At 37.3% G+C, this 14880-nt stretch overlaps 1 long non-coding RNA gene across 1 annotated transcript in view; it reads left to right on the forward strand.

Moving 5' to 3' along the window:
• Positions 1 to 4232: 4232 nt before the first annotated feature.
• LOC309969798 overlaps positions 4233 to 14880 on the forward strand; it is a 136183-nt gene continuing 125535 nt past the window's right edge. The window contains exon 1 of the long non-coding RNA XR_014326644.1: positions 4233 to 4559. This is a non-coding gene — a long non-coding RNA (uncharacterized lncRNA). The remainder of the gene's footprint in view (positions 4560 to 14880) is intronic.

The following is a 14880-nucleotide window of genomic DNA, read 5'->3' on the forward strand; positions in this document are numbered from 1 at the left end:
GGGAGTGATCTAATCTCATACTTTTACATGTACCTGACCAGTTTTCCCAGCACCACTTATTGAAGAGGCTCTCCTTTCTCCACTGTACATTCCTGCCTCCTTTATCAAAGATAAGGTGACCATATGTGCGTGGGTTTATCTCTGGGCTTTCTACCTGTTCTATTGATCTATCTTTCTGTTTTTGTGCCAGTACCATACTGTCTTGATTACTGTAGCTTTGTAGTATAGTCTGAAGTCAGGGAGCCTGATTCCTCCATCTCCGTTTTTCGTTCTCAAGATTGCTTTGGCTATTTGGGGTCTTTTGTGTCTCCATACAAATTGTAAAATTTTTTGTTCTAGTTCTGTGAAAAATGCCAGTGGTAGTTTGATAGGGATTGCATTGAATCTGTAGATTGCTTTGGGTAGTAGAATCATTTTCACAATGTTGATTCTTCCAATCCAAGAACATGGTATGTCTCTCCATCTATTTGTATCATCTTTAATTTCTTTCATCAGTGTCTTATAATTTTCTGCATACAGGTCTTTTCTCTCCTTAGGTAGATTTATTCCTAGATATTTTATTCTTTTTGTTGCAATGGTAAATGGGAGTGTTTCCTTGATTTCACTTTCAGATTTTTCAACATTATAGGAATGTTGTATGTATGTATAGGAATGACAGAGATTTCTGTGCGTTAATTTTGTATCCTGCTACTTTACCAAATTCATTGATTAGCTCTAGTAGTTTTCTGGTAGCATCTTTAGAATTCTCTATGTATAGTATCATGTCATCTGCAAACAGTGACAGCTTTAATTCTTCTTTTCCGATTTGGATTCCTTTTATTTCCTTTGCTTCTCTGATTCCTGTGGCTAAAACTTCCAAAACTATGTTAAATAAGAGTGGTGAGAGTGGGCAACCTTGTCTTGTTCCTGATCTTAGTGGAAATGCTTTCAGTTTTTCACCATTGAGTATGATGTTGGCTGTGGGTTTGTCATATATGGCCTTTATTATGTTGAGGAAAGTTCCCTCTATGCCTACTTTCTGTAGTGTTTTTATCATAAATGGGTGTTGAATTTTGTCGAAAGCTTTCTCTGCATCTATTGAGATGATCATATGGTTTTTCTCCTTCAATTTGTTAATATGGTGTAACATTGATTGACTTGCGTATATTGAAGAATCCTTGCATTCCTGGAATAAACCCCACTTGATCATGGTGTATGATCCTTTTAATGTTCTGTTGGATTCTGTTTGCTAGTATTTTGTTGAGGATTTTTGCATGTATGTTCATCAGTGATATTGACCTGTAGTTTTCTTTCTTTGTGACATCCTTGTCTGGCTTTGGTATCAAGGTGATGGTGGCCTCATAGAATGAATTTGGGAGTGTTCCTCCCTCTGCTCTATTTTGGAAGAGTTTGAGAAAGATAGGTGTTAGCTCTTCTCTAAATGTTTGATAGAATTCGCCTGTGAAGACATCTGGTCCTGGGCTTTTGTTTGTTGGAAGATTTTTAATCACAGTTTCAATTTCAGTGCTTGTGATTAGTCTGTTCATATTTTCTATTTCTTCCTGATTCAGTCTTGTCAGGGTGTGTATTTCTAAGAATTTGTCCATTTCTTCCAGGTTTTCCATTTTATTGGCATAGAGTTGCTTGTAGTAATCTCCCATGATCTTTAGTATTTCTGCAGTGTCAGTTGTTACTTCTCCTTTTTCATTTCTAATTCTATTGATTTGAGTCTTCTCCCTTATTTTATTGATGAGTCTGGATAATGGTTTATCAATTTTGTTTATCTTCTCAAAGAGCCAGCCTTTAGTTTTTTTGATCATTGCTATCGTTTCCTTCATTTCTTTTTCATTTATTTCTGATCTGATTTTTATGATTTCTTTCCTTCTGCTATCTTTGGGGGTTTTTTGTTCTTCTTTCTCTAATTGCTTTAGGTGCAAGGTTAGGTTGTTTATTCGAGATGTTTCCTGTTTCTTAAGGTGGGCTTGTATTGCTATACACTTCCCTCTTAGAACTGATTTGCTGCATCCCATAGGTTTTGGGTCGTCGTGTCTCCATTGTCATTTGTTTCTAGGTATCTTTTTATTTCCTCTTTGATTTCTTCAGTGATCACTTTGTTATTAAGTAGTGTATTATTTAGCCTCGATGTGTTTGTATTTTTTACAGATCTTTCCCTGTAACTGATATCTAGTCTCATGGCGTTGTGGTCGGAAAAGATACTTGATACAATTTCAATTTTCTTAAATTTACCAAGGCTTGATTTGTGACCCAAGATATAATCTATCCTGGAGAATGTTCCATGAGCACTTGAGAAAAATGTGTTTTCTGTTGTTTTTGGGTGGAGTGTCCTATAAATATCAATTAAGTCCATCTTGTTTAACGTATCATTTAAAGCTTGTGTTTCCTTATTTATTTTCATTTTGGATGATCTGTCCATTGGTGAAAGAGGGGTGTTAACGTCCCCTACTATGAATGTGTTACTGTTGATTTCCCCTTTTATGGCTGTTAGAATTTGCCTTATGTATTGAGGTGCTCCTATGTTGGGTGCATAAATATTTACAATTGTTATATCTTCTTCTTGGATCGATCGCTTGATCATCATGTAGTGTCCTTCTTTGTCCCTTTGAATAGTCTTTATTTTAATGTCTATTTTGTCTGATATGAGAATTGCTACTCCAACTTTCTTTTGGTTTTCATTTGCATGAAATATCTTTTTCCATCCCCTTACTTTCAGTCTGTATTTGTCTCTAGGTCTGAAGTGGGTCTCTTGTAGACAGCATATATATGGGTCTTGTTTTTGTATCCATTCAGCCAATCTGTGTCTTTTGGTGGGAGCATTTAGTCCATTTATATTTAAGGTAATTATCGATATGTATGTTCCTATTCCCATTTTCTAAATTGTTTTGGGTTCGCTGTTGTAGGTCTTTTCCTTCTCTTGTGTTTCTTGCCTAGAGAAGTTCCTTTAGCATTTGTTGTAAAGCTGGTTTGGTGGTGCTGAACTCTCTCAGCTTTTGCTTGTCTGTAAAGGTTTTAATTTCTCCATCAAATCTGAATGAGATCCTTGCTGGGTAGAGTAATCTTGGTTGCAGGTTTTTCTCCTTCTTCACTTTAAATATGTCCTGCCAGTCCCTTCTGACTTGCAGAGTTTCTGCTGAAAGATCAGCTGTTAACCTTGTGGGGATTTCCTTGTGTGTTATTTATTGTTTTTCCCTTGCTGCTTTTAATATGCTTTCTTTGTATCTAATTTTTGACAGTTTGATTAATATGTGTCTTGGCCTGTTTCTCCTTGGATTTATCCTGTATGGGACTCTCTGTGCTTCCTGGAATTGAATAACTATTTCCTTTCCCATATTAGGGAGGTTTTCAACTATAAACTCTTCAAATATTTTCTCAGTCCCTTTCTTTTTCTCTTCTTTTTCTGGAACCCCTATAATTCTAATGTTGGTGTGTTAAATGTTGTCCCAGAGGTCTCTGAGACTGTCCTCAGTTCTTTTCATTCTTTTTTCTTTATTCTGCTCTGCAGTAGTTATTTCCACTATTTTATCTTCCAGGTCACTTATCCGTTCTTCTGCCTCAGTTATTCTGCTATTGATCCCATCTAGAGTATTCTTAATTTCCTTTATTGTGTTGTTCATCGTTGTTTGTTTCATCTTTAGTTCTTCTAGGTCCTTGTTAAACATTTCTTGCATTTTGTCTATTCTATTTCCAAGATTTTGGATCATCTTTACTATCATTATTCTGAATTTTTTTTCAGGTAGACTGCCTATTTCCTCTTAATTTGTTAGAACTGGTGGGTTTTTGTCTTGCTCCTTCATCTGCGGTGTGTTTTTCTGACTTCTCATTTTGCTTATCTTACTGTGTTTGGGGTCTCCTTTTTGAAGGCTGCAAGTTCATAGTTCCCATTTTTTTTGGTGTCTGTCCCCAGTGGCTAAGGTTGGTTCAGTGGGTTGTGTAGGCTTATGGTGGAGGGGATTAGTGCCTGTGTTCTGGTGGATGAGGCTGGATCTTGTCTTTCTGGTGGGCAGGTCCACGTCTGGTTGTGTGTTTTGGGGTGTCTGTGGACTTATTATGATTTTAGGCAGCCTCTCTGCTAATGGGTGGGGTTGTGTTCCTGTTTTGCTAGTTCTTTGGCATAGGGTGTCCAGCACTGTAGCTTGCTGGTTGTTGAGTGAAGCTGGGTGCTTGCGTTGAGATGGAGATCTCTGGGAGATTTTTGCCATTTGGTATTATGTGGAGCTGGGAGGTCTCTTGTGGACCAGTGTCCTGAAGTTGGCTCTCCCACCTCAGAGACACAGCACTGACTCCTGCCTGCAGTACCAAGTGCCTTTCATCCACACGGCTCAGAAAAAAAGGGAGCAAAAGTAGAGAGAAAGAATTAGTAGAATTAGGAAGAAAGAAAGAAAGGAAGGAAGGAAGGAAGGAAGGAAGGAAGGAAGGAAGGAAGGAAGGGAGGGAGGAAGGAAGAAGAAAAGAAGGAAAGAAAGAAAGAAAGGAGAGAGGGAGGGAGGGAGGGCCGGAGGGAGGAAGGAAGGAAGGAAGGCAGTAGGGAAGGAAGGAAAAAAGAAAGAAAGAAAGAAGATAAAGTAAAATAAAATAAAGTATAATATAAAGTTATTAAATTAAAAAAATAATTATTAAGAAAAAAATTAATTAAAAAAACAACGGATGTATAGAACCTTAGGACAAATTGTGGAAGCAAAGCTGTACAGACAAAATCTCATACAGAAGCATACACATACATACTCACAAAAAGAGGAAGAGGGGAAAAAATCATAAATCTTGCTCTCAAAGTCCACCTCCTCAATTTGGGATGATTCGTTGTCTATTCATGTATTCCACAGAGGCAGGGTACATCAAGTTGATTGTGGAGCTTTAATCCACTGCTTGTTAGGCTGCTGGGAGAGATTTCCCTTTCTCTTCTTTGTTCTCACAGCTCCCAGGGGCTCAGCTTTGGATTTGGCCCCGCCTCTGAGTGTAGGTCGCCAGAGGGCGTCTGTTTTTCGCTCAGACAGGACGGGATTAAAGGAGCCTCTAATTCGGGGGCTCTGGCTCAGTCAGGCCGGGGGGAGCCAGGGGCACGGATTGTGGGGTGAGCCTACGGCGGCAGAAGCCGGCGTGACGTTGCACCAGCATGAGGCTCGCCGTGCATTCTCCCGGGGAAATCGTCCCTGGATCCCAGGAACCTGGCAGTGGTGGGCTGCATAGGCTCCCCAGAAGGGAGGTGTGGATAGTGACCTGTGCTTGCACACAGGTTTCTTGGTGGCGGCAGCATCAGTCTTATCATCTCCTGACTCTCTCTTGGGTCCGCACTTTTAGCCGCGGCTCATGCCCGTCTCTGGAGCTCCTCCAAGCAGCGCTCTTAATCCCCTCTCCTCGCGCACCAGGAAACAAAGAGGGAAGAAAAAGTCTCTTGCCTCTTTGGCAGTTGCAGACTTTTCCCCGGACTCCCTCCCGGCTAGCCATGGCGCACTAACCACCTTCAGGCTGTGTTCACGCTGCCAGCCCCAGTCCTCTCCCTGCGCTCCGACCAAAGCCCGAGCCTCAGCTCGCAGCCCCGCCTGCCCCAGCGGGTGAGCAGACAAGCCTCTTGGGCTGGTGGGTGCCAGTCGACACTGATTCTCTGTGCGGGAGTCTCCCACTTTGCCCTCTGCATCCCTGTGGCTGCACTCTCCTCTGCGGCTCCGAAGCTCCCCCCCTCCGCCACCTGCAGTCTCCGCCCGCGAAGGGGCTTCCTAGTGTGTGGAAACCTTTCCTCCTTCACAGCTCCCTCCCACAGGTGCAGGTGACGTCCCTATTCTTTTGTCTCTGTTTTTTCTTTTTTTCTTTTGCCCTACCCAGGTACGTGGGGAGTTTCTTGCCTTTTGGGAGGTCTTAGGTCTTCTGCCAGTGTTCAGTAGGTGTTCTGTAGGAGTTGTTCCATGTGTAGATGTATTTCTGGTGTATCTGTGGGGAGGAAGGTGATCTCCACGTCTTACTCTTCCGCCGTCTTCCCCTCATCCAGTACCATAGTCTTTTGATCGTTGTAGTTTTACAATAGGTTTAAAAATCAGGAGATGTGATGCCTTCAACTTTGATTTCTTTAATAGAGTTGTTTTGGCTATTTAGGGTGTTTTGTGCTTCCAGATGAATTTTAGGATTTTTTTCCTATTTCTGTAAAAATTGAGATTTTAATAGGGATTGCTTTGAATATGTAGACTCTTTGGAGGTAGTATGGACGTTGTAACAATATTGTCTTCCAATTCATAAACACAGGATGTCTTTCCCTTTATGGTATATTCTTTAATTTCTTTCATCAATGTTTTGTAGTTTTCAGTGTAGAAGTCTTTACCTCCTTGGTTGAATTTATTCCAAAGTATTTTTTCCTGTTTGATGCTATTGTAAATGGGATTGTTCTCCAAATTTCCATTTTTGATTGTTCATTGTTAGAGTGTATAAATGCAGCTGCTTTTTGTGTGTTGATATTGTATTCTGCAATTTTTTTGAGTTTACGTATTCTTTCTAATAATTTGTGTGTGTTTGTATGTGTGTGCATGTATAGTTTTTAGGGTTTCCTATATATAAGGTCAAATAATGACAATTTTACTTCTTCCTTTCTGATTTGGATACCTTTTATTTCTTTATCTTGTCTAATTGCTCTAACTAGGAATTTCACTACTGTGTTGAATAAGAGGTGAGAGTGGACATCTGTCTTGTTTGTGATCTTAGAGAAAAAGCTTTCACTCTTTCACCATTGAGTATGATGTTAGCTGTGGGTTTGTTGTACATGGCCTTTATTATGTTGAAGTATGTTCCTTCTATACCTAATTTGTTGAGGGCTTTTTTATCATGAAAGGATGTTGTATTTTGTCAAATGCTTTTTCTGCATCTACTGAGAGGATCATATTGTTTTCACCTTTTATTCTATTTAATGTGTTGTATCACATTTTTGATTTGCATATGTTGAATCATCCTTGCATCCTGGGGATAAATCCCACTTGATCATGGTGCATGATCTCTTTAATATGTTGTTGAATTCAGCTTGCTAATATTTTGTTGAGAATTTTTGTATCTATATCCATCAGGGATATTGGTCTATAGTTTTCTTGTAGTGACCTTAGCTGGATTTGGTATTAGGGCCTCTTAAAATGAGTTTGGGATGGTTCCCTCTTCTTCACTTTTTTTTGAAATAGTTTGAGAAGGATTGGCTTTAATTCGTCTCTAAGTGTTTGATAGAATTCATTAATGAAACCATCTCATCCTGGACACTTCTGTGTTGGAAGGTTTTTGATTACTGATTCAATTTCCTCACTTATTATTGGTCTGTTCATATTTTCTATTTCTTCATGGTTCAGTCTTGGTAAGGTATGAGTTTCTAGGAATTTATCCATTTATTCTAGGTTATCCAATTTGCTGGTGTATAATTGTTCATAGTAGTCTTTTATGATCTTATGTATTTTTGTGGTAACTTTTGTAATGTCTCCTCTTTCATTTCTGATTTTATTTATTTGAGTCTTCTTTCCCCCACCCTGTGGTTAGTCTAGCTAAAAGTTTGTCAATTTTGTTTATCTTTTCAAAAAAACAGCTCTTAGTTTTGTTAGTATTTTCTATTTTTTCCTGTCTCTATTTCATTTACTCTGATTTTTGTTATTTCCTTCCTTCTGCTTATTTTGGGGCTTAGTTTGTTCTTTTTTTTTTAGTTCCTTGATATGTAGTTTATTTGGGATCTCTCTATTTTCTTAATATATTCATTTATAACAATAAAATGTCCTCTATTAACTGCTTTTGCAGCATGCTGTAGGTTTTGGTGTGTTGTACTTCCATTTCCATTTGTTTTGAGATTTTTTAAAATTTTTATTTCTTATTTGAACTATTGGTTGTTTAGGAGTGTATTGTTTAGTTTCCACTTATAAATTTTCCAGCTTTCCTCTTGTTGGTTTCTAGTTTCATACCACTGTGGCCAGAAAAGATACTTTATATGATTTCAATCTTCTTGAGCCAGCTGTTAATCTTGACAAGTAAGCTGTTTTTAGTTGGCTCACAGTCTTAACTTCCAGGAGCAGGTGCTTCTGGTAACAAATATCTTTGTTCAGCCCAGTATTATTTAGCATGAAAAACAGGAAAATATAATTCTTTCAGAATTGTTTAACTTAGGGACCAGAAAGCATATTTGATCTCAGTAGGGAATTATTTTAGTTTCACTTCTTATAAGAGTGAGATCTTAAAAGCACTAATTTTTGGTAGGCAATAAAATAAGAATAGCAGCCAAAATTTATTGAACAACTACTATGTGTCAGGTATTATGACAAGCACTTAACATATATTATTTCATTTTATACTTATAGCATTCTTACTAGTTGGAGCATTATCCCTGCTTTCTTGGGTGAGGAAACAGAGGAACAAAGAGAAAAATTAAGAAAAGCTCCCTAGGACAGATGTCAGCATCATGGTGGTGTGAGATGCTCTTTTAATCTTCCCCCTTTAATATACAACAATAAAACATCCCTGACTCAACAAATGTTTCTTTGCCCAACACACCAAGATGCTGGAGAGTTCCACACATCTGTACATCTAAAGGTGGGTGGACTGGAACACATAGAAGAGACAGAACCAGGGAAAAGTAGAGGTGGTGCTTGTAATCCTGGCCCTCTGGCCATGGAGACTGAGCCCCAGAGAGCCTGGTAGCAGCAGGGGAGGTAGCATATGTGACTCCAGCATCCTGACCACAGTGACATCTGTGGCCACAGGGAACCAAACAAAAGCAGCAGTGGGGCCTGTGACCTTGTCCTTCCAGCTGTGGAGGTGCCCACAATTCTGGCTCCCTGCCCACAGCATTGGCACCCCCAAACCTAAAAACCCTGGATATGGCAGAGGTGCCTGTGACCATGGCTCTACCTGCCACGCTTCATCTCCCTCTGTGTGACCCAGGCAAACTTGGATGTGATGGAGGCATCTGCCATCCCAGTGCCCTAGGTGGTGATACCATTGACAGCAGCAACACTGGCAGCAGCAAGGCACCAGTGACCCCGGAGACACAAACAGTGACAATGAGGCCATTGGCAACACCTCTGGAAGAGGAGGTGGAGGGTAGAAAGAAGGTGGATTCTCAAATATAGCCGGAGGCAGCTCAGGTAAGAGATATCAAAAGCTTGTGCTCTAGTGCCACTTACTGAAAAGGAAAATAAAGACCTCTAATTACTAACTTGTTGAGTTGTTAGAATCTAGTAGAAAATACTTTACCTAAAGAAGAAAAGTGTTCACTACTTCAAATGCTCTGGCAGAGGAACAACTCATCAAGCACCATGAAAAAACACAATAACAGAGTATTGCAAAAGAAAATGACAATTCTCCAGAATTCTGATCTAATTGATAACATGAAGAAACTCAATGAGCTCTAAGAAAACTCAGAAAGACAGTTCAATGAGCTCAAGAATAAAATTAATGAACAAAGGAATACTTTATCAAAGAGACTGAAACTCTGAAAAAGAACCAAACAGAAATTCTGGAGATGAAGAACTCAAAAAATGAGATTAAGAATACATTAGACAGCACTGAAAATCAAACAGACCATATGGAAGACAGAATTTGCAAGAACAAAGATAGATATCTAGAAATGATACAGGTAGAAAAGGAGAGAGAGCTAAGATAAAAAAAAAATGAAGAAATTCTACAATAACTCTCTGACTCCATTAGGAAGGACAACATAATGATAATAGGTATCTCAGAAGGAGATGAGAGTGAGAAGGGAGCAGTGAGTTGATTTAAAGAAGTAATAGCTGAAAAATTCCCAAACCTGGGGAAGGAAATGGGTATATAAGTCAATGAAACTAAAAGAACACTTAATTGCCTTAATGCAAAAATACCTTCTCCAAGACACATATTCAAACTGTCAGAAGTCAATGACAAAGAAAGAATTTTAAAGGCAGCCGGGTGGGGTGGGGGTAACCTACAAAGGAACCCTCATTAGGCTATCAGCAGATTTCTCAACAGAAACTCCACAGGCTAGGAGAATGGAATGACATACTCAAAATATTGAGAGATAAAAACTGTTAGCCAAGAATACTCTATCCAGCAATGTTATCTTTCAGATATGAAAGAGAAATGAAGGCTTTCCCAGACAAATAAAAGCTGAGGGAGTTCATCACAACTAGATCTGCCTTGCATGAAATGTTGGAAGGAGCTCTTCTACCTGAAATGAAAAGGCAAAAAACTACACAAAAGTTTGAGTAGGGTGATAAATAGACAGAGTCAGAAACTTGCAACTCTGTATCCAAATAGGTTGTTAAACAATTATAGGATAAAGGGAGAAAGCAGGAAAAAATAACTATAGCTACTTCAATTTGGTAATGAACTCACAACATAAAAAGGGATAATTTGAAACAACAAAAACATAAAAGAGGCAGAAGAAAAGGACAGAACCATTAAAGGCAAATGAAGATAAGATGCCATCAGCAGAAAAATGACTATTTTATCTATGAGAAATTTTATACAAACCTCATGGTAATCACAAAACATAAATCTGAAGCAGGGACATACAATATAAAAAGAGAGGAGACAGAAATATCACCAAACCAAAATGGCAGACAAAAACACAAGGAAAAAGAAACAACAGAGATATAGAGTAACCAGAAGACAAAAGATAAAATGGCAGTACTAAGTCCCCATTTATCAATAATCACCCTAAATACTAATGAGTTGAATTCATTAATCAAGAGACACAGAGCTGATAGATGGATTAAAAAACAAGCTCCAACTATGTGCTGCCTCCAGGAGACTCATCTCAGCTCTAAAAGCAAACATAAGTGCAAAGTAGGATGAAACATGATACTCGAAGCAAATGGCAGACAAAAGAAAGTGAGTGTAGCCATACTCATATCAGATAAAATAAATTGCAAGCCAAAAAATGTAGCGAGAGACAAAGGTAGACATTATATTATGATAAAGGGGACATATCATCAAGAAGATATAACAGTTATTAATATATATGCATCTAACACAGGAGCACCATAATATATAAAGCAATTATTAACAGACTTAAAGGGTGAAATTGACAGCAACACAATAATAGTAGGGGATTTTAAAACCCCACTTCCATCAATGGATAGACCATCCAGACAGAGAGTCAACAAGAAAACAATGGCCTTAAATCTAGAACATTCCATCCAAATACAGCAAATACAAATTCTTCTCAATGGAACCTTGAGAATCAAGGTGAGACCATACATTAGGACATAAAACAAGTCTCAATAAATTTAAGAAGACTGAAATAATATCAGCATCTTTTCCAATCACAATGGTAGGAAACTACGTATCAACTACAAAAAGAAAGCTGGGAGAATCACAAATATGTGAAGACTAAACAACAGCCTATTGGGTCGATGAAGATATCAAAGGAGAAATTGAAAAATACCTGAAGACAAATGAAAATGAAAATACAACATACCAAAATCTGTGGGAGGCAGCAAAAACAGTTCTAAGAGGGAAGTTCATAGTGATAAAGGCCTACCTCAAGAAATAAGAAAAATCTCAAATAAACAATCTAATTTTACACCTAAAGGAACTAGAAAAAGAAGAAAAAATGAAGCCCAAGGTCAACAGAAGGAAAGTAATAATAAAGATCAGAGTGAAAATAAATGAAATAGACACTACAAAAACAATAGAAAAGATCAATATAACTAAGAGCTAGTTCTTTGAAAAGGTAAACAAAATTGACAAACCTTTAGCTACACTCACTAAGAAAAAAGGAGAGAAGTTTCAGATAAAATCAGAAAAAAAGAGGAGAAATTACAATGGATACTACAGAAATACAAAGGGTTATAAGAGAATACTATGAATAGCTACACAACAACAAATTGGACAACCTAGAAGAAATAGCTAAATTCATACAACCTTCCAAGACTAAATCATGAAGAAATAGCAAATTTGAATATACCAATCACTAGTAAGAGTAAGTAAGTAAGTAAGCAGATTGAAACAGTAATCAAAAACCACCCACAAAACAAAAGTTCAGGATCAGTTAGCTTCACAGGTAAATTATGCCAAACATTCAAAGATTTAATGTCTATCCTTCTCAAATTCTTCCAAAAAATTGAAGAAGAGGGAATGCTTTCTAACTCATTTTATGAATCCAACACTCCCCTGATACCATAACTACCAAGGACAACACACAGAAAGAAAATTACAGGCCAACGTCTCTAATGAACATGGGTGCAAAAATCCTCAATAAAATATTAGCAAACCAAATACAACAATGCATTAAAAGGATCATACACCGTGAGCAAGCGGGATTTATTCCAGGGATGCAAGGATATTTCAACATCTGCAAATCAATCAACATGATATACCACATTAACAAAATGAAAGGTAAAAACCACATGATTATCTTAATAGTTGCATAAAAAGCATTGACAAAATTCAACACACATTTATGACAAAAACTCTCAATAAGATGGGTATAGAAGGAATGTACCCCAACATAATAAAGGCCATATATGTTAAGCCCACAGCTTACATCATACTCAATGGTGAAACTGAAAGCTATCCCTCTACAATCAGGAACAAGTCAAGGATGCCCACTCTCACCACTCTTATTCAACATAGTATTGGAAGTCCTCATCAGAGCAGTTAGGCAAGAAACAGCAATAAAAGGCATCTACATCAGAAAGGAAGAAGTAAAACTATCACTGTTTGTGGATGACATGGTTTTATATGTAGAAAACCCTAAAAACTCCACCAAAACACCATTAGAAATAATAAAGAAATACTGTAAAATTACAGGGTACAAAATCAATATACAAAATATGTTGTATTTCTATACATTAACAACAAACTGAAAGTAAAAGAAATCAAAACAATCCCATTTTCAACTACATAAAAAAATAAAATACCTAGGAATAAATTTGACCAAGGAGGTGAAAGATCCATACACTGAAAATTATAAAACATTGTTGAAAGAAATTGAAAAAAAACACTAAGAAATGAAAAGATATTCCATGCACATGGATTGAAAGAGTTAACATTGTTAAAATGCCTATAACTATCTAAAGCAAACTACAGATTCAATACAATTCCTGTCAAAATCCCAATGACATTTTTCACAGAAATAGAACAAAAAATCCTAAAATCTATGTGGAACCATAAAAGACCCTAAATAGTGAAATCAATCTGAAAGAAAAAGAACAAAGTTGGGGGTATCATACTCCCTGATTTCAAATTATACTACAAAGCTATAGTAATCAACACAGCATGGTATTGGCAGAAAAACAGATACATATATTAATGGAGAATTGAAAGCCCAGAAATAAATTCATAATATACTTTCAGTGAACTTAGCACAAAGGAGTAAAGAACATACGATGGAAAAAGGATAGTCTCTTCAAATGGTATTGGGAAAACTGGACAGAGTGAAAAAGAATGAAACTAGATCACTATCTTACAGCATACACAAACATCAATTCAAAATGGATTAAAGGCTTGAATGTAAGACCTGAAACCACAAAACTCCTAGAAGAAAACACGGTCAGTATACTCTTTGACACTGGTCTTAGCAATGTCTTTCTAGATATGTCTCCTTAGGAAAGGGAAACAAAAGCAAAAATAAACACATGGGATTACATCAAACTGAAAAACTTCCGCCCAGAAAAGGAAACCATTAACAAAATGAAAAGCAACTTACCAAAAGGGAGAAAATTTTGCAAATCACATAACCAGTAAGGAGTTAATATCATATATATTTATATAATATATAACATATATAATATAGCTATTTAGAAATAACCTAAGTGCCCATCCATGGACAGTGGATAAGGATGGACAGTGAAATACTACTCAGCCATAAAAAGATAAAATCTTGCCATTCACAGCAACATGTGTGGACCTTGAAGGTATTATGTTAAGTGAAATAGGTCAGACAGAGAAAGACAAATACCATATGATTTCACTCATATATGGACTGTAAAAAAAGAAAAGAAAATCAATGAACAAACCAAAACAAACAAACAACACCCCCCCATATAGATACAGAGAACAGAATAGTCGTTACCAGGGGGCAAGAGAGGTAGGAGGAAGGAGAAATTGGTAAAGGGGTCAACTGTATTCTGATGAATGGAAAAACTTTTTTTGGTGAGCATGCTGTAGTGTATACAGAAGTTGAAATATAATGTTGTACACATGAAACTTATGTAGTGTTACAAACCAGTGTTACCTCAATAAAAGACTTACATTAAAAAAGAAAAGTTCCCAAGTTAAAGTACTAGCTAGAAAGTCATGGGACAGTGATTTAAATCCAGGCAGCATAATCTGAAGCCTTTTGTTTCAACTACTACATGACACATCACAAGGGCAACTTTCCTCAAGGAAATGCAGCAATGTGAAATAGCTCATGCTGTGGTGACCACAGCCTGTTCATGCATTGCAATCAATTTAAGATCAATATACATGGCAATTTAGTAAGATGAAAAGATATAACAAAGAACAGTGTCAAGGGTGATCATGAGTGAATTTCTTCATTTTGAATCTTTTGCCCCTTAATTCTAGACAAAAAATTCTAGAGCTTTGCTTCTATTCCAACAATCAGTTTTCTAAGTCCAAGCTTCTTTTCAGTGCCTCAACTGGAGTTTTTTTAAATTGAGTTTTTATTTTCTACTATGAACTGTGAAATGCGTCCATAAAAATACACAAAACAAAAATGTACAGGTCATGGACTTATTGCAGAGCAAATCCCTCTGTAACCACCATCAAATTAAAGAGACAAAACATTGCTAGTACTCGAGCAATCTCTTTTATGCCGCCCTTTCAGTCCCCATTTCCCTCTCACTGCTTCTCAAAGTAATCATTATTATGATTTTATAGTAATGACTTTCTTGCTTAAAAGACGTTTTACCACCTAAGCATGCGTCTTTAAACACTATGGTGTAGTTTTGTCTGTTT

The sequence above is a fragment of the Leucopleurus acutus genome (genome assembly GCF_964270905.1).
Source record: "Leucopleurus acutus genome assembly, chromosome: 12".
Classification (NCBI taxonomy): Eukaryota; Metazoa; Chordata; class Mammalia; order Artiodactyla; family Delphinidae; genus Leucopleurus; species Leucopleurus acutus.